Consider the following 21280-nt stretch of genomic DNA (forward strand, 5'->3'; position numbering starts at 1 on the left):
AGGGCACGTCTGGTCACTCTATTGACAGTAAACACAGAGCAATAGTGCTACAAAACTTAACTCCCATTACAAATGAGTTTCTGTGGTCAGTCAAACAGTGAATAAAATCTTATAGACAAGCTGATCTTAAGCCACGTGCAAACAAGTCATTTTTACCCTCAAACAAACGGTTACACCATAAAAGACTCGGAGAACTGAACGTAAACAAACCAAAGGACAGCGTTTCCCCACAATCATAGACGTTCCCTTTCAGAGTTTCATCCTGTTTTTCTCCTCTCTCTCTCTCTGTCTCTCTCTCTCTCTGTGTGTCTCTCTCTCTCTGTCTCTCTGTGTGTGTGTGTGTGTCTCTCTCTCTGTCTCTCTCTCTCTGTGTGTGTGTGTGTCTCTCTCTCTGTCTCTCTCTGTGTGTGTGTGTGTGTCTCTTTCTCTCTCTCTCTCTCTTTGTATCTCTCTCTCTGTCTCTCTCTCTCTCTGTTTGTGTGTGTCTCTCTCTCTCTCTCTCTCTCTGTTTGTGTGTGTCTCTCTCTCTCTCTCTCTCTCTCTCTCTCTCTCTCTCTCTCTCTCTCTCCCTCTCTCTCTCCCCCCTCCTCTTGAGGTAGCTGGATTATTTCTGTGTAATTAGATAGTACAGAGATGTGATGAAATGAAGCACACTCTGGCAGAGGGGAGGTGAGTGAAGTCCTCGCTGCTCTGTAGAGACGCTGTATGGAGGAGTGTGAGAGATTCAGAATAGACTCAGCAGCAGGATTAGGGGGGATGAGCTGAAGGAGAGAAGAGGGAGAAAGATAATCAGTAGTTTCCTTAAATCTCTCGGAGCAGCACTGAGCGCTAATGAGCTCCAGCATGTTTCAAAACATACCACAGAGTGCAAGGAAAAAAATACAGCCAGATTTAAATCGACCACGTTTACAACATCAAAGACATGGATATATATGGCCAACTATAATGACTGCATCAATTGAGAGGGTCTGCTCAGGTTGGATAGACATAAATAGAGCTGAGTGTCCAACTTCAATACTTTAATGACTGATTTGCTTCAGTCCAACATGCGATAACACATTTAAATTCAAATAAATCATTGGTAAGGACACACATTCCAAAATCTAGACTGCTGATTGGCTGTCTGATTTTCATTCTATATCCAAGCTATTAACATCAGAACTTCATTAGTCTGCAACCCAATGAGATCAGTAAATTAGCCCACTCTTTGCGACTTGTCCAGAAACTAAACTTGTGCTCATTCTCCTGTCCTCCACTTCTCTTTCCACTGGTCTTCTACTCCAGAAGGTTGTGGAAGAGTCAAGGTGAAAGATTAAGAAGGATTCACTGAAGGAGAGCATAGCGAGCGTTTCCTTAAATCTCAGAACACCGCTATGGCTCATGAGCTCTAGCAGGTATTGATGTGGAGAACCAGCTACCTTCTCACAATTATGGGGGCTTGCCAATGTAAGGCAGCTGGTCCTTCATCTTCACACTTTCATACTCACTTTGCAGTGGGTCCAGAGCCTTCCTGAAATCGTAGGACACAAATGCAGAAACGCACCTTGAACAGGGCGCCAGTTCATTAGGGCATCACACCTGTGGAAAATTATCTAATAATTACAACAGCATGGCTCTTTAGTAAAAGAGTCCGGGACCTAAACTAATCCAGGCCAGACACCCACTGAAAACAAATGTGTGTGTTATGAAAAATACTGTAACAGAGACCCAGAGTTGTTTGAACAGCTGAAATCTTTAAGAATCAATTTAAGAACAATTAAGAATCAGAAAAGATTACACTTTCAAAACTACAGCGACTGGTCTCCTCAGTTCCCGAACGCTTACAGAGTGATGTTGAAAATAGAGGTGATGAACACTGAGAAACTAGACCCTGTCCCAACTTTTTTGGAACATGTTGATGGCATAGAATGCAAAATGGGCAAATATCAAAAATGTTCAATATCAAAAATTAAAATGTTGTCTTTGTACTATTTTTAATTAAATCTAGTGTTTTGCACAGGGTGGCATGATGCAGGTAGTGTCACAGACACACAGCTCCCGGGACCTGGAGGTTGTGGGTTCAAGTCCTGATCCAGGTGACGGTCTGTGAGGAGTGTGGTGTGTTCTCCCTGTGTCCGCGTGGGTTTCCTCCGGGTGACTGTCTGTGAGGAGTGTGGTGTGTTCTCCCTGTGTCCGCGTGGGTTTCCTCCGGGTGACTGTCTGTGAGGAGTGTGGTGTGTTCTCCCTGTGTCCGCGTGGGTTTCCTCCGGGTGACTGTCTGTGAGGAGTGTGGTGTGTTCTCCCTGTGTCCGCGTGGGTTTCCTCCGGTTGACTGTCTGTGAGGAGTGTGGTGTGTTCTCCCTGTGTCCGCGTGGGTTTCCTCCGGGTGACTGTCTGTGAGGAGTGTGGTGTGTTCTCCCTGTGTCCGCGTGGGTTTCCTCCGGTTGACTGTCTGTGAGGAGTGTGGTGTGTTCTCCCTGTGTCCGCGTGGGTTTCCTCCGGGTGACTGTCTGTGAGGAGTGTGGTGTGTTCTCCCTGTGTCCGCGTGGGTTTCCTCCGGGTGACTGTCTGTGAGGAGTGTGGTGTGTTCTTCCTTTGTCCGCGTGGGTTTCCTCCGGGTGACTATCTGTGAGGAGTGTGGTGTGTTCTCCCTGTGTCCGCGTGGGTTTCCTCCGGGTGCTCCGGTTTCCTCCCACGGTCCAAAAACGTGTTGGTAGGTGGATTGGTGACTCAACAGTGTCCATAGGTGTGAGTGTGTGTTGCACTGTGAAGGACTGGTGCCCCCTCCAGGGTGTGGTCCTGCCTTGAGCCAAGTGATTCCGAGTAGGATCCGGACCCACCGCGACCCTGAACTAGATAAGGGCTTACAGATGATGAATGAATGAATGACTTGCACATCTGCATTTTGTCCCAACATTTTTGTGTATATATTTCCAACATCTCTGAAGATATCAGTTTGAATATTTTATTAGATACATTTCAAACCAGAGGGCTTTGTGAAAGAGGCCCAGTGTTGGGTAAATAAAGGAGTCAATTTACATACATCAGTTTTAAAAGCACAGTCAGAGAAAATGCTAAAGGATAAAGTGGGAGAATACAGTCAGGTAAATAATGAAATAAACTACATTATTTGGAGATAACACTAACATAGTAATTGGATTCCAGGGAAAAGAGTCCTTGCATCTTTATGAAGCCTCTCAACATCATTAGCGTATTTCCTGATGCTGGTCTGTGTGTGTATGTTTTGTCGAGTGTGTGTTAATGCCTGTGGTTCAGACAGAGCTGATGGCAGAGCAGAGGAACTTGCAGCGGGGAACCAGACGGCTGATTTAGCTTCATTAATACTTCCTTACCGAGCTCCAACATTCTCTCTGTGTATTTAATTATTTTTGCATCTGTCTGTGCTCACACAGCGAAGGTGAAGTCTTGCCTGTTTGTGCTCTCTCCACAAAACTCCTCACACTGCAGTATAACCCATTTAATTATACACACAAAAGCTGGTAGACCTGTGTGGCAAGCAGCTTTATTGAATCTAACAATGACTGCACGCCATGTATTATTCTTGGATGAGGGCCAGAAAAATGCCTGCTAAACCCTCTACTGTCCTAATTTACCATTGCATTGTGTGTAATTCAATGAACAAAACACACCGAAACTATTAACTAAAGAATTAAAGGGCAATTCCGCTGTTATTTGGGACGGTAATTTGAAGCATTGTGAAGTTCTTCATTGTACAGAGATGTGGGGGCTACAGCGTTTACAACAAACACAAGCTCTGAGCTGTGGAGGTCCATTCAGTGAGTCGTTGGAGGCGTTGGAGTGGCTTCTTTGATCCAGAACTGATCATCCAACATCTAAACCTGTTCTCCCCAGTCTTCACGTGGCTGACCGCAATCAAATCTTCACAGCAACGCTCCAGTTTCTTGTCTAAAGCCTTCCTAGAAGATGTTACTGCAGGAAAGGTGATTTCAGAGGAAAAGTGAAGTCTAAAAACACAGGACTTCAGTTTTTTAACAATAACTGTGCAACTTTTGGAAACACTGAGTCCAGATATAGAGGTCATTACAGTGGTTTGGTTAGAGAAACTTTAAAAGTGCTCATTTGAAAATCTAATTAATGGTTCCTGTCTACACCCCACTGCTGATAATGTGATGTCAGGGCCAAAGGCTTTTCTGGCTGGAGATTCTGATGAAAGGCTCATTTTTGGTCAGCGAAAAACAAACTCCTGGTTTCCATGGTGGCCAGTCTCACAGCACGCATGCACTCAGACTACACAGACTCAGGTGATCATAGGAAATCTCACGTTTATGTTCACCGTTATGAGAACTGCAGCCTTCTATTGAAATCGAATTCGTTATTTCCCACTTTCAATAAGTGTGCTATTTCCTTTTTACATTTTACAGTGAGTGTATGGGGCCTGTAGTGTGGGCTTCATTACACTACATTTGTATATTGTCTATACATTTTTTGTTTCTTTGTTTTGTTTTGAACAACAGTTTGGATGCACAAACCAGGCTTTTATTAATATTTTTACATGACCGTGTTCTACATTCTACAGTGAAGACAAAGACAGAGAATGTTATAGAAATGGGTAACAATTTACAATAAGGGTACATTAATTAACAATAGGGCGGCAGAGAGTGGTGCAGCAGGTAGTGTCTCAGTCACACAGCTCCAGGGACCTGGAGGTTGTGGGTTCGAGTTCTCCCTGTGTCTGCGTGGGTTTCCTCCGGGTGACTGTCTGTGAGGAGTGTGGTGTGTTCTCCCTGTGTCCGCGTGGGTTTCCTCTGGGTGACTGTCTGTGAGGAGTGTGGTGTGTTCTCCCTGTGTCTGCGTGGGTTTCCTCTGGGTGCTCCGGTTTCCTCCCACGGTCCAAAAAACAAATGTTGGTAGGTGGATTGGTGACTCATTTATATTATAAATGGAGGAAGATTCTTCTAGATTTTGTTGATTGTACTAGGGCAATGTGAACGTAGAACACATCCTACATTTTTAGAAGAGTGTGAATGGGAGGAGAACATTCATCAAGAGAACAATGTAAAACTTTGTGAAAAGTGGAAGGTGTTGTATAGGAGTGAGAGCAGGGACAGAAAATTCTACAAGTAAATTAATGGGCTCAGAAAAGTCCAGGAATATCACAACATTTTTAGAAATATCTGAGGTTCAAGTGGCATTTGAGGTTGCGCTGATTCACAAAAGTAGAACCTGAGTTCAGCAGCTGGAGAATCCTTTTTTCTTAAAGCTCCTTTCAGTCTCAGTTTTTTCTCTCTGAGCTCATTTCCAGCTCTCACTTCTCCAGCTCTACACCGAATACGTTTAATCAAAGGAATCTGAATAAGTTCACCCTCAGAGTAGTTTCTTCTCCCAGTTTGCCCTCATTCTGTCATCTCACAGTTTTTACAGCAGGTGTTTCGTTTCCCATCTCTCCCCTTTGGATGTGTGCGAAGAAAAAGAATAAACAATCAGGACTATGTTTTCCAGACTGAGCGTCACCACGTTTCAGAATACGGAATGAAATTTGTACGAGTAACTCTCTCTTTTCTCCAGCCGTAAGAGAAGAGCATGCAGCATTTTCACATACACTGTCAGTCAAAGGTTTGTGAACACCCAGCTTCAGCCAATAAACAATATCAGAACCACTCTTCTTATCGAGACACACTCTGATAAACACAAAGCTACCACACACTGGACACAATTAATATCACATCTGTGTTTGTTTAGCCCCCAGTGGCAATGCGAGCAGTCAGGGATTCTTCACCACAATGAGGTGTGAATCCAAATATTCACAAAAAAGTTCAAAAAGTATTTATCTGAGCAGTAAGAGATTATTTTAAAAAATACAATTAAAACATTAAACCAATGCCATTGTTACAGTAAGTCGAGATATTGTGTGTGATTATGTTGATTTAAGTTCTCTCCAAATCACTCCTCGTTGCATTCCTGTATTTAAAGTTTTCATCCGATACTTAGTTTTTTCTGTTAATAAATACTTTATTATATTAAAACAAGGGTGCTGTTTATTAAACAAATCCATAAGATCAAGTAGAACATTTGGAAACGAACATTGTCCTTCACACAAGCTCATAACATATTTAGTATTTTTCAATTAAAAAAAAAACACAGTCACACAGCTCCAGGGACCTGGAGGTTGTGGGTTCGATTCCTGTTCCGGGTGACTGTCTGTGAGGAGTGTGCTGTGTTCTCTCTGTGTCTGTGTGGGTTTCCTCCGGGTGACTGTCTGTGAGGAGTGTGCTGTGTTCTCTCTGTGTCTGTGTGGGTTTCCTCCGGGTGACTGTCTGTGAGGAGTGTGGTGTGTTCTCTCTGTGTCTGTGTGGGTTTCCTCCGGGTGACTGTCTGTGAGGAGTGTGGTGTGTTCTCTCTGTGTCTGCGTGGGTTTCCTCCGGGTGACTGTCTGTGAGGAGTGTGGTGTGTTCTCTCTGTGTCTGTGTGGGTTTCCTCCGGGTGACTGTCTGTGAGGAGTGTGGTGTGTTCTCTCTGTGTCTGCGTGGGTTTCCTCCGGGTGACTGTCTGTGAGGAGTGTGGTGTGTTCTCTCTGTGTCTGCGTGGGTTTCCTCCGGGTGACTGTCTGTGAGGAGTGGGGTGTGTTCTCTCTGTGTCTGCGTGGGTTTCCTCCGGGTGACTGTCTGTGAGGAGTGTGGTGTGTTCTCTCTGTGTCTGTGTGGGTTTCCTCCGGGTGACTGTCTGTGAGGAGAGTGGTGTGTTCTCCCTGTGTCTGCGTGATTTTCCTCCGGGTGACTGTCTGTGAGGAGTGTGGTGTGTTCTCCCTATGTCTGCGTGGGTTTCCTCCGGGTGACTGTCTGTGAGGAGTGTGGCGTGTTCTCCTTGTGTCTGCGTGGGTTTCCTCCGGGTGACTGTCTGTGAGGAGTGTGGTGTGTTCTCCCTGTGTCTGCGTGGGTTTCCTCCGAGTGACTGTCTGTGAGGAGTGTGATGTGTTCTCCCTGTGTCTGCATGGGTTTCCTCCGAGTGACTGTCTGTGAGGAGTGTGGTGTGTTCTCCCTGTGTCTGCATGGGTTTCCTCCGGGTGACTGTCTGTGAGGAGTGTGGTGTGCTCTCCCTGTGTCTGCATGGGTTTCCTCCGGGTGACTGTCTGTGAGGAGTGTGGTGTGTTCTCCCTGTGTCTGCGTGGGTTTCCTCCGGGTGACTGTCTGTGAGGAGTGTGGTGTGTTCTCCCTGTGTCTGCGTGGGTTTCCTCCGGGTGACTGTCTGTGAGAAATGTGGTGTGTTCTCCCTGTGTCTGCGTGGGTTTCCTCCGGGTGCTCCAGTTCCCTCCCATGGTCCAAAAACACACGTTGGTAGGTGGATTGGCGACTCAAAAGTGTTCGTAGGTGTGAGTGAATGTGTGAGTGTGTGTCGCCCTGTGAAGGACTGGTGCCCTCTCCAGGGCGTGTTCCTACCTTGTGCCCATTGATTCCGGGTAGGCTCTGGACCCACCGCGACCCTGAATTGGATAAGGGGTCACAGACAATGAAATAACGAATGAATGCATTTATGTTTTTGTATTTTTTGTAATTTTATACAAACACCACGCTTATTGAGAAGATAGTGACCCTACCTAGAATCACTGGGCACCAGGCAGGAACACACCCGGGACGGTCCACCTACCAACATGGTTTACTGGATTATAAATGGAAACCAAAACACCAGGAGGAAACTCTCGTAGACTCAGGGAGAACACACCACAGACCTGCATGAGAAAACACTATTGAAGGAAAATGACATGGAAACTGGAGGCTTTGATGAACCCAGCCTGATAGGTGTAATGCTGTTCCAGTAAACATTACATAACACAACACATAAGAGTGAGAACTAGTTTAAGGCCAGAATACCCCTTACACTGAAAAGTAGCAGTATTTCAAGGTGTCCCCATCCTCAAACTTTTGACAAAAGAATGTAATTTTCTCTTCTTGGGTTATTCAAATACAATTTCTGACCATCCATTATCCACCGACCCGGCCTTGCTCCCACCTTTTGTTCCTTTATCATTCCTCTTTGTCCTCTATGGTTCTTCTCTGCTTTCACACTTCTTTGTAAGCTCCTTCTTTCAGAGAATTGGAGGTCCTCGCCGCTTTAAAAACTTCAGAACATCCACTTCTGCCTCAATTCCCTCTGGCGGTTCTGGACGGATTAGTTCCGGAGGCAGTGGCCTGAGACCGGCTGGTCTGAGTCCAGACGCTCCACACAGGCCGCTCCAGTGAATCTGCAAATTAAAGGCGAGAGGGAACTGTGGGATTTGCATGTCACCTTCAAGAGCAATTTCATCTCTAGTGCGGGTGGCGTGGACACCGCAGGATCCAGCCTCGTCTTGTCTTGATTAAACACTATTGAACTGGGCCCTTGACCTTCCTCTGAGAAACAGAAACAATGGGGGTGAGTGTGTGTGTGTGTGTACAGACAAATGGGGACACAAACAACCCTACACACTTGAAAAAAATGGTTATACCAGGGTTCTTTATTAAGGAAATGGTTCTATATAAAGGGCGGCACGGTAGCGCAGCAGGTACACAGCTCCAGGGACCTGGAGGTTGTGGGTTTGATTCCCGCTCCAGGTGACTGTCTGTGAGGAGTGTGGTGTGTTCTCCCTGTGTCTGCGTGGGTTTCCTCTGGGTGACTGTCTGTGAGGAGTGTGGTGTGTTCTCTCTGTGTCTGCATGGGTTTCCTCCGGGTCACTGTCTGTGAGGAGTGTGGTGTGTTCTCTCTGTGTCTGCGTGGGTTTCCTCTGGGTGACTGTCTGTGAGGAGTGTGGTGTGTTCTCTCTGTGTCTGCATGGGTTTCCTCCGGGTCACTGTCTGTGAGGAGTGTGGTGTGTTCTCCCTGTGTCTGCATGGGTTTCCTCTGGGTGACTGTCTGTGAGGAGTGTGGTGTGTTCTCTCTGTGTCTGCATGGGTTTCCTCCGGGTGACTGTCTGTGAGGAGTGTGGTGTGTTCTCCCTGTGTCTGCGTGGGTTTCCTCCGGGTGCTCCTGTTTCCTCCCACAGTCCAAAAACACACGTTGGTAGGTGGATTGACAACTCAAAAGTGTCTGTAGGTGTGAGTGTGTGTCGCCCTGTGAAGGACTGGTGCCCCCTCCAGGGTGTATTTCCGCTTTGCGCCCAATGATTCCAGGTAGGCTTTGGACCCACCGCGACCCTGAAAATTCACTTGAAGAATTTTTGCATGATTAAAGGATTCTTTGCGGCATGAAAGCATTCTTGGGTTCTGTACGGCACCAAAAATGGGTCTTGTATTGTTACGTCACAGTTTGATGCAACAACGGAACCATTTTTGGTGCCATACAGAACCCTTTCCTAAAAGATGCTATAGCACATTATCCATAAATCTGAAGAACCCTTTAATTATGCAAAAGTTTCTTCAAATGTTCAGGGTTCTATACAGAACCTTTTCCTTTAACAAAGAACATTCTTAGAAGCATCATTTCTAAGTGTGTACACATTCGTACTCAGTTCTGTAAACTTGTAAACAGCTTAAGACCATTCTAGAACAGGGTAAATGGTCTGAGAATGTTCTAGAACATGGTGAACGCTGATAGGGAATTGTAGAACGGGTTGCATGGTGGAGAAACATTTTAGAACACCAAAAACAGTAGGAGATCATTGTTGAATGGAAATGTGTAGAAGTTTAGGAAAGCTCTCCTGGCACATGAAGGCGGGGTCACGATTTTAAGTTTGGGATTTTATTGGTCCTGATCATAATCATACTTTAACAGTTATTACTGATGTTAATGTAGAGCTAATGTTCTCTGAGTCACCATGCAGTGTTTACAGGGGTGCTAAGCACTCTTACTGATGGTAATGTATCATGAGGTTTGATATACTGAGCTTTCCAGTCCAGGTTTCATTGATTATATCATTGCACCGGGGACACACAGGGATAGGAGCCACAGTGCATCAGCCCCATTACAGAGGCCAAGTAGCAATAATACCTGAAACACTTGAGTTAGATTAGGTTCACACCACAAAAAAGGAAGGTTATCATGATACTGTGGCCAGCTAGAGACATTCATTTGTGTGTGTGTGTGTGTGTGTGTGAGGATTGTGCATGTGTGAAGCTCTACAGAGCCACATAGTTAATGAGATCATCAGGCCATTTCAGTAGTCAGACACAGCAGGGTCACGGTCCTGGTGAGAGCCACATTCAGAGCCATTAGAGCAGACCACTGTAATGGAGGTGGATTAATGAAGTCCCTCAGCGCTCTTTTTTTAATGTTGTGCTGTGCAATATATCCCTTCATTACACCTATTTAAGGAATGGAGGCATAACATTGCTTCCAAAGTAGTCAGGTATGCTTACTGAAGGGTGAAAGCCAGTTTCCCAAGGTTCCCAAGATTCAGCACCTCCAATGTGGTGATTTATAAACACATGTGTGTGTGTGTGTGTGTGTGTGTGTGTGTGTGTTTAGTCAGAGTTTGTCCTTCCCTCTGTGCAGTAATCTATGATAGGGTCCGTCAGTAATGTCACTCTGGAACATAATTACCTTCGATAATGTATATAATTACTGGGGATGGATCAATCAATACTGAAATATAGAGAATTACAAACCTGATATTTCAGTTTAGGAGTTGGCCTATGTAAAGTTGTATAAAAATGCTCAGTACCAGGTCTTTTACTTAACTAATAATTTTAACATATTGATTGTAATGAAATAAATTTAAATCCCCAAAATTTTACCAACACACTGGAGGCTGTATCTCACATCTTGCCCGGTACATTTTAGACGCACTGTTTTAAAGCATAAATACATCTTACAATTGTGAAGAACCAATAGCTTAATTATGTTGTATTATAATAAACTTGGGTGGCACAGTGGTGTGTTCTCTCTGTGTCTGCGTGGGTTTCCTCCGGGTGACTGTCTGTGAGGAGTGTGGTGTGTTCTCTCTGTGTCTGCGTGGGTTTCCTCTGGGTGACTGTCTGTGAGGAGTGTGGTGTGTTCTCTCTGTGTCTGCGTGGGTTTCCTCTGGGTGACTGTCTGTGAGGAGTGTGGTGTTTTCGCCCTGTGTCTGCGTGGGTTTCCTCTGGGTGACTGTCTGTGAGGAGTGTGGTGTTTTCGCCCTGTGTCTGTGTGGGTTTCCTCCGGGTGACTGTCTGTGAGGAGTGTGGTGTGTTCTCCCTGTGTCTGCGTGGGTTTCCTCTGGGTGACTGTCTGTGAGGAGTGTGGTGTTTTCGCCCTGTGTCTGTGTGGGTTTCCCCCAGCTGACTGTCTGTGAGGAGTGTGGTGTGTTCTCTCTGTGTCTGCGTGGGTTTCCTCTGGGTGACTGTCTGTGAGGAGTGTGGTGTTTTCGCCCTGTGTCTGCGTGGGTTTCCTCTGGGTGACTGTCTGTGAGGAGTGTGGTGTTTTCGCCCTGTGTCTGTGTGGGTTTCCTCCGGGTGACTGTCTGTGAGGAGTGTGGTGTGTTCTCCCTGTGTCTGCGTGGGTTTCCTCTGGGTGACTGTCTGTGAGGAGTGTGGTGTTTTCGCCCTGTGTCTGTGTGGGTTTCCCCCAGGTGACTGTCTGTGAGGAGTGTGGTGTGTTCTCTCTGTGTCCGCGTGGGTTTCCTCTGGGTGACTGTCTGTGAGGAGTGTGGTGTGTTCTCCCTGTGTCTGCGTGGGTTTCCTCTGGGTGACTGTCTGTGAGGAGTGTGGTGTTTTCGCCCTGTGTCTGTGTGGGTTTCCTCTGGGTGACTGTCTGTGAGGAGTGTGGTGTGTTCTCCCTGTGTCTGCGTGGGTTTCCTCTGGGTGACTGTCTGTGAGGAGTGTGGTGTTTTCGCCCTGTGTCTGTGTGGGTTTCCTCTGGGTGACTGTCTGTGAGGAGTGTGGTGTGTTCTCTCTGTGTCCGCGTGGGTTTCCTCTGGGTGACTGTCTGTGAGGAGTGTGGTGTGTTCTCCCTGTGTCCGCGTGGGTTTCCTCCGGATGACTATCTGTGAGGTGTGGGTGTGTTCTCCCTGTGTCTGTGTGGGTTTCCTCCAGGTGACTGTCTGTGAGGACTTTGGTGTGCTCTCTCTGTGTCTGCGTGGGTTTCCTCCGGGTGACTGTCTATGAGGAGTGTGGTGTGTTCTCCCTGTGTCCGCATGGGTTTCCTCCGGGTGACTGTCTATGAGGAGTGTGGTGTGTTCTCCCTGTGTCTGCGTGGGTTTCCTCCGGGTGACTGTCTGTGAGGAGTGTGGTGTGTTCTCCCTGTGTCTGCGTGGGTTTCCTCCGGGTGCTCCGGTTTCCTTCCACAGTCTAAAAACACACATTGGTAGGTGGATTGGCGTCTCAAAAGTGTCCATAGGTGTGAGTGTATGAGGGAATATGTGAGTTTTTGTTGCCCTGTGAAGGACAGGAAGAACAATGAATGAACAATGAATGTTTCCAAACTATGGACACAAACTATTCTATTGTGATTAGTTCCTCCTCGGTTTGCAAGAGGCAGACTTAAGTGAAACTTTATTCGACACACTCATGGTTTTTTGTTTTTTTTTGACAGAGGCTGTGTTTTTGAAGGACACCCCAGTTTAACTGAACACCCTCTTTATGATAGCTTTAACTTTGAAAAACAATTCCAAGGGTTAGTACAGAAAGTAGTTCACCTTGTATATTTGTAAAATAAATAATAATCATGTCATGTTTTAAATGCTCAGCTGCATTGTTTAGCCAAGTTATATAAAGAGCTAAAAGTTTTACTTAGTTGTGCCTTGATTCTTTAGTGATATTGTGTTAAATTTGTTATTCACTTGTAATAAGTCCAATTAGGAATATCTTAGTGTTTAAAAAGCAGTGGCATTACTTTGAAGGCATCACTTTGAAGTAAAAAATATAGTGATTAGCCAGTTAGACAGCACTTTATTTGCCCAGAAGGAAACTGAGGTTTCACTGGCTGTCAAGTAGAGATCATCCTCAACCCTGATTTTAATGAAAAGGAAATCTGAGGAACAGTAAAAAGTAAACACACTGGAGAAATACAATATATACGTTTATTCATTCATTCATTATCTGTAAGCGCTTATCCAGTTCAGGGTTGTGGTGGGTCCAGAGCCTACCAGGAATCATTGGGCACAAGGCGGGGAATACACCCTGGAGGGGGCGCCAGTCCCTCACAGGGCAACGCAGACACATTCACTCACACACTCACACCTACGCACACTTTTGAGTCGCCAATCCACCTACCAATGTGTGTTTTTGGACTGTGGGAGGAAACTGGAGCACCCGGAGGAAACCCACGCGGACACAGGGAGAACACACCACACTCCTCACAGACAGTCACCTGGAGGAAACCCACGCAGACACAGGGAGAACACACCACACTCCTCACAGACAGTCACCCGGAGCGGGAATCGAACCCACAACCTCCAGGTCCCTACCTGCTGCGCCACCGTGCCGCCCTATATACTATATACTATATACTATAATGAAACATTAATAAATTTGACAAAATGAATGCTACCATTGTTCAAGAGGACTTCTTAGTTCTCAGGGGTCACTACTAAACAAGTTATGCCCAGGAAATGGGCTGGTTTTGTCACTTGTGTACTTACTAACGAGCGGCTTGGTTCATTCTAATAATCTGCTAATAATCAGCTCCTTTCTGAATGTCCCCTAGTGCCCCCTGCAGGACTAGAGGATTTACCCTGCACCCATCTCCCTGCATTTGCATTAACAGAGGCGTATGACATTTCTGCTGGTTAAACCTTCAGGCTGGGTGTAAAAAGATTTCTCTCACTAATGAGAGCCTTCTTCTTAGTCTTACAGAGGCACACACACACACACACACACACTCACATAAGCACTCTTCACCAACACTTCCTGTGTTTGTTTACAAAAATAGCCTCTTAAATCTCGAAGGTGAACCCTGCGTCCTAAGGGAAGCTGACTTCATTATCACAGCAAACAGTGCAGATGTGTAACTGTTGTGGATGAAGTCAAATGCAGTCCCTCTGGACAGTGAAAAGCCTGTTGATTTTGCCAGTAGCTTCTACCTCTTCAGCGCAACAGCCATTTTATTATTTATTTATTTATTTATTTATTATGAATAACCCCTCTGGCCCCTGTCTCTGTGGAAGAGTGACGTGGCCCAGTGTTCACTGCTTTAATGAGGATGATAACGTCATTTACATTTGCATTAGACTCCAGCTCTAAACACGAGCATTGAAAGAGCTCCTCTAATTGCAGCTGGAATTAACTTTCCAGGAAATATGCAGATTAGCTTAGTATAAAAAAGACATTAGAAGGTGACACAAGGGACCAGACTTTGAAAATCGGAGAACAGCAGGATACCATTTAACCTGGTTGAAAATTCAAGAAAATTAAAAATATGTGGGAAGTGGATCAGGATGTTCATGAATATAGTGCACCTTCTGAACTTACAAATGCAGTTATTCAGGACTAATGTTTACCCACAAGCTCTCAGAGGATGAGTATGACACACTAGTATGATGAATAGTGAAGATTATCAGAACAAAACTTTGCCGAATTAAAACACGGACACAATAAAAAATGGTGAAAGTGATGAAACTAAAGGATGTATTAATGTATTAAATGCTAAGGTTTCCTCCGGGTGACTGTCTGTGAGGAGTGTGGTGTGTTCTCCCTGTGTCTGCGTGTGTTTCCTCCGGGTGACTGTCTGTGAGGAGTGTGGTGTGTTCTCCATGTGTCTGCGTGGGTTTCCTCCGGGTGACTGTCTGTGAGGAGTGTGGTGTGTTCTCCCTTTGTCTGCGTGGGTTTCCTCCAGGTGCTCCGGTTTCCTCCCACAGTCCAAAAACACACGTTGGAAGGTGGATTGGTGACTCGAAAGTGTCCATGGGTGTGAGTATGTGTTGCCCTGTGAAGGACTGGCGCCCCCTCCAGGGAGTATACCCGCCTTGTGCCCAATTATTCTGGACCCACCGCAACCCTGAACTGGATAAGTGTTACAGATAATGAATGAATTTTAGAATGTACTAAATGCACCAGGTGGACTGGGGAGAGTAAGGCAGTGCATATATATAAATAGGTAAAACATAAACCATCATATAAGCCCTTATATGTTGACTTCATGGAAATGGACCAGTGTCTCCTCCTAAACTCCAGAGGCTGTTTATCTACTGAGCCTTTTGAAGGAGGCCTTGAAACAGATGCCTAAGCAAAGTGACAGCATTTAAGACTGTGAACACTGAGATACAGAGGATAAATGACTGAATAAAGAGCAGGACACTGTCCCAGAAGGGGACAAGAGTCTACTGTGTCTAAATATGTGTACGGTATTATAACATGAATAGACATTCCCTTGTTTACTGCCTATGAATGTTACACCTTTTAGGTGGATTTCACGTTTTCCAGCATTTTACACAGTAGGATACTCTTCATACTACTCAAACAATGTAGACGGGCCAAGGAATTGTTCTTACTTCATTTAAATTGTATGTTCATTTACATGCATGGTGTCAGTGGAGGAAGTGTCAGTGCCACACTGCTTTCAGTCTGAGAGTCCTGAGTTCAATCCTCATCTCTGGTCACAGGCTAAGAAGAGTTTGGTGTGTTCTCCCTGTGTCTGCGTGGGTTTCCTCTGGGCCCACATTTCCTCCAACAATCTAAAAACACATGCTTTTTTGGAGGTGGACCGTCTGTTTGAAAGTGTGACTGAGTGAGTGAGTTAGTGATACCTTGTGATTGACTTATGCCTCTTCAGAGTGTATTGATGACTTGTGAATAAAGGAGGGAAATTAATGAATGATGCAAATGAAGAGTGCTACAGTGATAAAAGTAACTGGGTCATTCCACTGAGAACTGACGGAAAGGTAATAATTTGATGGTAACCTGCCATCTAATGCGCTATTTAATATTTGTTTATGTTATTTTATTATATAATTTTTTTTACCAACAGCAATAAACCACTCTTGGTTATGTGTTATAATGAAAATCATGATCATCTTCTGAAACTGCCTTCTGTTTCACATCAATCATTCATGAAACAACCTCATTCTTTCCCAATTTTGCGCTTGGCATTTAATTCCTAATTGCTTTTTTGGGTTTAATTTTCTGGACCCTCTCACATCTGAACTTTTGCATTTTTTGTGTGAGACCTGAAGGACCCATCCAAAAAAAAACAACTGCACATTATCCTTTTTACTAGTGGTGCAAGGATACACACATTTGAACAAGGTTTACTTTTATTTTAGATATACAGTACCAGTCAAATGTTTGGACACACCCACTCCATTTTCCACATAGTCTAAATGTACAGTACCAGTCAAAAGTTTGAACATCTTCTCATCCAATGGTTTGTCTTTGTTTTTTATTATTTTCTACGTTGTAAACGAATGTGGAAGACATTAAAACTATGAAGGAACACATATGAAATTGTGTAGTAAACAAAAAAAGCAGAATATGTTTTATACTTTTGATTCTTCAAAGTAGCCCCCTTTTTCTTAGATGACAGCTTCACACACTCTCTGCGTTCTCTCAGTCAGCTTCATGAGGTCGTCACCTGGAACAGTTTTCAGTGAACTGCTGTGGCCTCGTCGAGAGTTCATCTGTAGAACCGCTCCCTTCTTAATGTGTGTGAGACCATAACTTGTGTTGTGCAGAGGTAGGGGGTGGTACACAGTTCTGTACAGTGACTAGCCCTGTTCTCACTAATGAGAGGGTGTGTCCAAACTTTTGATGGGTAATGTAATACATTCTGTTTTGTGTGCACTTGGATTAATTGTGAATAGTAGTTCACAAATGTAATCAAAAACACTTTTAATAAAATAGTTTCCTCAACAATAGGTAGCTCTCCAGTCTGTTTTCGTGCTTGAAACCAGTCTGATGTGTCTGTAAATGAGTGAAAAGACAGACAGAATGGGTCCAGTATGCTAGGATCTCTCTCTCTCTCTCTCTCTCTCACTCTCTCTCTCTAAGATATCACCAACTGAAATGAGGATATTGCTCTGTTCTTGCTCCCCCTTCACTGACACAGTCTCAGAATGTAAACAATCAGAGAGAACTGCGTTTAAGCTGCATTCAAGTCCAACTCGTTCCCTTGACTCGGTCGTGCTCGTGGTTTTTGTGAGAATGTTAAATAAACATGGATGCTTCAAAGATGCCATGTTGATTTTAGCCTAACATTGTAAGTAACATTGTAGGTATTTAAAAATAACATTACTCTAAGTATGAATTACAAATTATACAATATTGTTTGATATTTTACTGCTCATGGACTGTTCCGAGAACAGTGTTTACGTCACAACTCGGGCAGTTCGTGCTGTATTTAAAATTTCTGTCTGACTTCAGGTTCAGAGTGTGTTCATGTGGTGCCTCCTGGTGGGAAACTCGTTTTTTCAATAAAACCGACGCCACTTGAATACAGCTTTAGCCGCAAAGAGATGCGTTTGAAGACTGCGAGAGAGTCCGCTGTTCGGGCAGCAGTCAGCGGAGGCTCGTTCCACCCTGTGTTCGTGCTGGCGCTAGTCTTCCATGAGTCTGAGGTGATGGCGGGTCAGGTCGAGCTTGAAGCTTGAAATGTTCGAGGTGCAGCCCGACTCCTGACATTGCCATAAGGTAGGGAGGGGCTGAGAGGCTTTACTGGCACGAAAATATTAAAGACTAAGCACCAGCTCTATGAAAGAGTCAAACAAATAAATACAGTGGAGTTTGAGTTCCTAACTTGTGTTTATTGATAGTCAGAAAACATGTTATTTCTTACTAATTCAAGGAATAAGGTTTAAAAGACCGTTGGTCCCCCCCCAGCGGTGTTGGGAAACTCTAATAGGCGTCTTGCCTGTGACGTAGATGGTGGACAACAACTCTAGAAGCTGCACTTAATTTAATGCAAAATGACGAAAAGGTGCGTTGTTTTTGGCTGCAATCATTCAATGTACAGTGGGACATCTGTGCACAAATGGCCCAAAGATCCCAAAATATCCAGAACATGGACTAAATTTGTCCACTTTAAACGGGCACTTTGGAAAGGCCCATCCGCTCACTCCGTTATCTGTAGCTCATTTCACTGGCGCTTTTCCAACAATATGGGCATGTAAGGACACCAACGAAAGGTGTTCAAGAGCCTCTGTAACATGGAGGTAAACAGGGTAAGGACACTCACTTCGCCTGTTTTAGTTGGTGTTAGTTAACGTTAGCTTGACTTGCTAAACTTTTTTTTTTAATTAGTCCATTGCTGTTAGTGATTGTTGTATGTGATGTCTGTAAGCTACTAAGACCTTGAATTTCCCCTGGGGATCAATAAAGTATCTATCTATCTATCTATCTATCTATCTAAACTTGGTGGCTCAGATTATACTAGGCTACGTAGTTGCATTACTACGATGGAGTTTTAGGGCCACAGCGTTAAAAAAAAAAAGATTCCGAGATTAAAGTCAGAATTCCGAGGAAAAATCTCGGAATAATTCTGAGAAAAAACTCGGAATAATTCCGAGAATAACGTGAGCAGACACAACAAAATGGAGTGAAAATGAGGAACGTTGAGGATTTGGTGAAGTTATACTTTCATATAGGTTTCACGAATAAAGAAATTTTGGAAGGAGAAATGGCAGGCAGTGGTCGTTTACAAGGATATCGATGGTTACATCTACGTGCCATTCAAAGAGGGTATGTTGTTTCACAGGAAACAATAAGAATGATCATAAAATTATTCGATCCAGAGGGAGTGGAACTAACCCAGTAAACAATTAGACGTTGATTCAACGTTGAAATAACATAATGACTGCTGTCTACACAATGTTATCTTAAGGTTGAAAATGAAAGTTGAAAAGACGTCCAAACACAGACATTGAAAAGACTATTAGACGTATTTTGGACTTCCATTGACGTTATTAATTGGTCCCAAAATAAATTAGTTGTATTAAACGCGTACTAGCTAACATTTTTCTGTTTGAATTCCAGTATTTTTTTTACTTATTGGAATTGCCTACACATCAGAGAAAATATGTTTGGGGGCTAAATTACAAAATATTACAGCAAAAATAGCAGGCCAGGGAAAACAACATTAATCTACGTTAATATCTTTAGAATCTTTAGATGGTTATACTCTATTATACTGAAATATCCTTTGCTGCAGGGTGAAAGGCAGAAGTACTGAGTTTATAAGGACTTTGGAAAAACGTCAAGGATTAATCTAAATTATTTGTAAACCAATCCCAGTAAACAAGGATAGGTCCAAAAGTAGTCTGTCCGTCAAGAACATATTTTAAACGTCAATGGACGTCCAAAATCCATCTTAATAAGTTAGTTAAGTGGTGACCTATTGATAATGTCAGTGGACGTCCAAGACGCGTTTTAAACAAGTAATTTATTTCGGGACCAATTAATAACGTCAATGGACGTCCAAAATACGTCTAATAGTCGTCTTTTCAATGTCTGTGTTTGGACGTCTTTTCAACTTTCATTTTCAACCTTAAGAGAACGTTGATTAGACGGCAGTCATTGCGTTATTTCAACGTTGAATCAATGGTGTTAAATGTTTACTGGGATAATATTCCTGATGAGAGAATTTGATTGGAGAGTACTGGAATTCTGGTTGCACATGTAGATATGTTATAATAGAACACGTTATTTTGGTGACAAATATATTTTAAAGAAGCATTTTTATACGGATTATATTTATAATAGGTTTTATTTGTTTTTTAGATTTCTTTTCTGTTTGTGTGTAAATCGATGTCACATTGTAGCAAATACCTGATCTGACCCAGTAGATCAGTCATATTGTCACATCCTGGCCCAGTCCTGTTTGTTTTCCCCGCCATGTGCTCTCTCAGCACATGGCCCTGTCTGTTATCATCCATGTCTCCGCCCTTGTCCCGCCTCTTTGTCCTTTACCCTCGTTATCTGTTTCAGGTGTGTCTCATTTGTTCATGTATTTAAGTTACCTTGTGTCACTTCCTGTTATCTGTCATTTGTTTTGTGTGGTTCTCATGCCAAGTCGTGTTCTTTCGTCTTGTTCTAATTTTGTGTCCTACTCCAAGTAATGTTGTTTTGTTAGAATTCCTAGTCATGTTTCTTCCTCGCTTCGTGTTTGCCCTCGATTCCGTTTGTTTATTTTGTTATATTCCTTCATTAATAAAGTATCTGTGTTGTAGCGTGTGCATCCGCCTCCGTCAGTCCGCCCTTCGCGTCTCCCTGACACATATCATATTATGACCACATTATTTCTGTCCATTCTCTCAGCTTCTCTGACCAAACCGCAGAACTTAGTTCAACAATTAGACTGCAGTCCATGTGTTGCTCTGCATACTTTTTTTGCTCCCTTCCATCCTGTTCTTCAATGGGCAGGTCCCTAACCAGGGGTTGCTGCACGGCATAATCAATAATTAGTACAGAGCATGTAGTAGTAACATAGCATCACAATTATTTTGAAGTTTTTATTTGAAGGAAGGTACATAGCGCCCAATGATTCCAGGTAGGCTCTGGACCCACCGCAAGCCTCAACTGGATAAGCGCTTACAGATAATGAATGAATGAATATTATACCTCTTCTTCTCTATTATACCAGTTAGGTCTATGGGCTGTTCATGAAGTTCTTTGCACAAAATCACTCTCACATAAAGAGATCTCACCAGTTCTATTCTTACCAGTTTCCATTTCAATTGGGAGAAAGCCAGAGCACCCGGAGGAAACCCACACGGACAAGGGGAGTACACACCAAACTCCTCACAGTCACCCGGAACAGGACTCTAACACCCAATCCCAGATCTCTGGAGCTGTGTGGCAGTGACACTACCAGTGTACCAGTCACATTTAGTGATTAAACCTTTGCATGTGTCTGGTTATTCGAATGTTGTTAGGCCAAAAGGGGACAGCACATCATTGTTGAAATAACACTAGCATGAGTATATTAGGCACAGCATTATTTTTGCAGTATTGTGTAATCACTGGCCACTTCATTATAAATCCCTCGTGTCCCCACTGCAAAATCTTAGTAACATTGTGGTATTATTTTTTTATGCAGAAGGAACTAACTGAAGTTGTGAGAACATGGAAGTCTCATCAAATTAGACAAAAGCCAGGTCAAGGAATGCCCACAGGACGCCCAATTCTAATGTTCTGTATGCCACATAACACAACAGAATATGTAATGCTTCTCAACACCAGTCCTGGCTGTGCATATTCTCAACTACACCCTGCCCCAAAACACCTGACCCACACCATGAAGAATCTCATAACTTTCTAATGAACAGGGTCAAGACTGTGTGAAATGTGCCAGTGGGCCAAAAAGACTGGAGTTATGGACAGTTTATTATTATTAACAGTTAAAGTAAACTATTTTTGTGCTGACAATTTACGCATTTTTTGAAACCAATAAAAATACACATTTTACAGCCATTCATTTATTGCTGTCTGTTTTTAAATGAAAAATG

This window comes from Hoplias malabaricus, chromosome 6, assembly GCF_029633855.1.
Source record: "Hoplias malabaricus isolate fHopMal1 chromosome 6, fHopMal1.hap1, whole genome shotgun sequence".
Taxonomy (NCBI): Eukaryota; Metazoa; Chordata; class Actinopteri; order Characiformes; family Erythrinidae; genus Hoplias; species Hoplias malabaricus.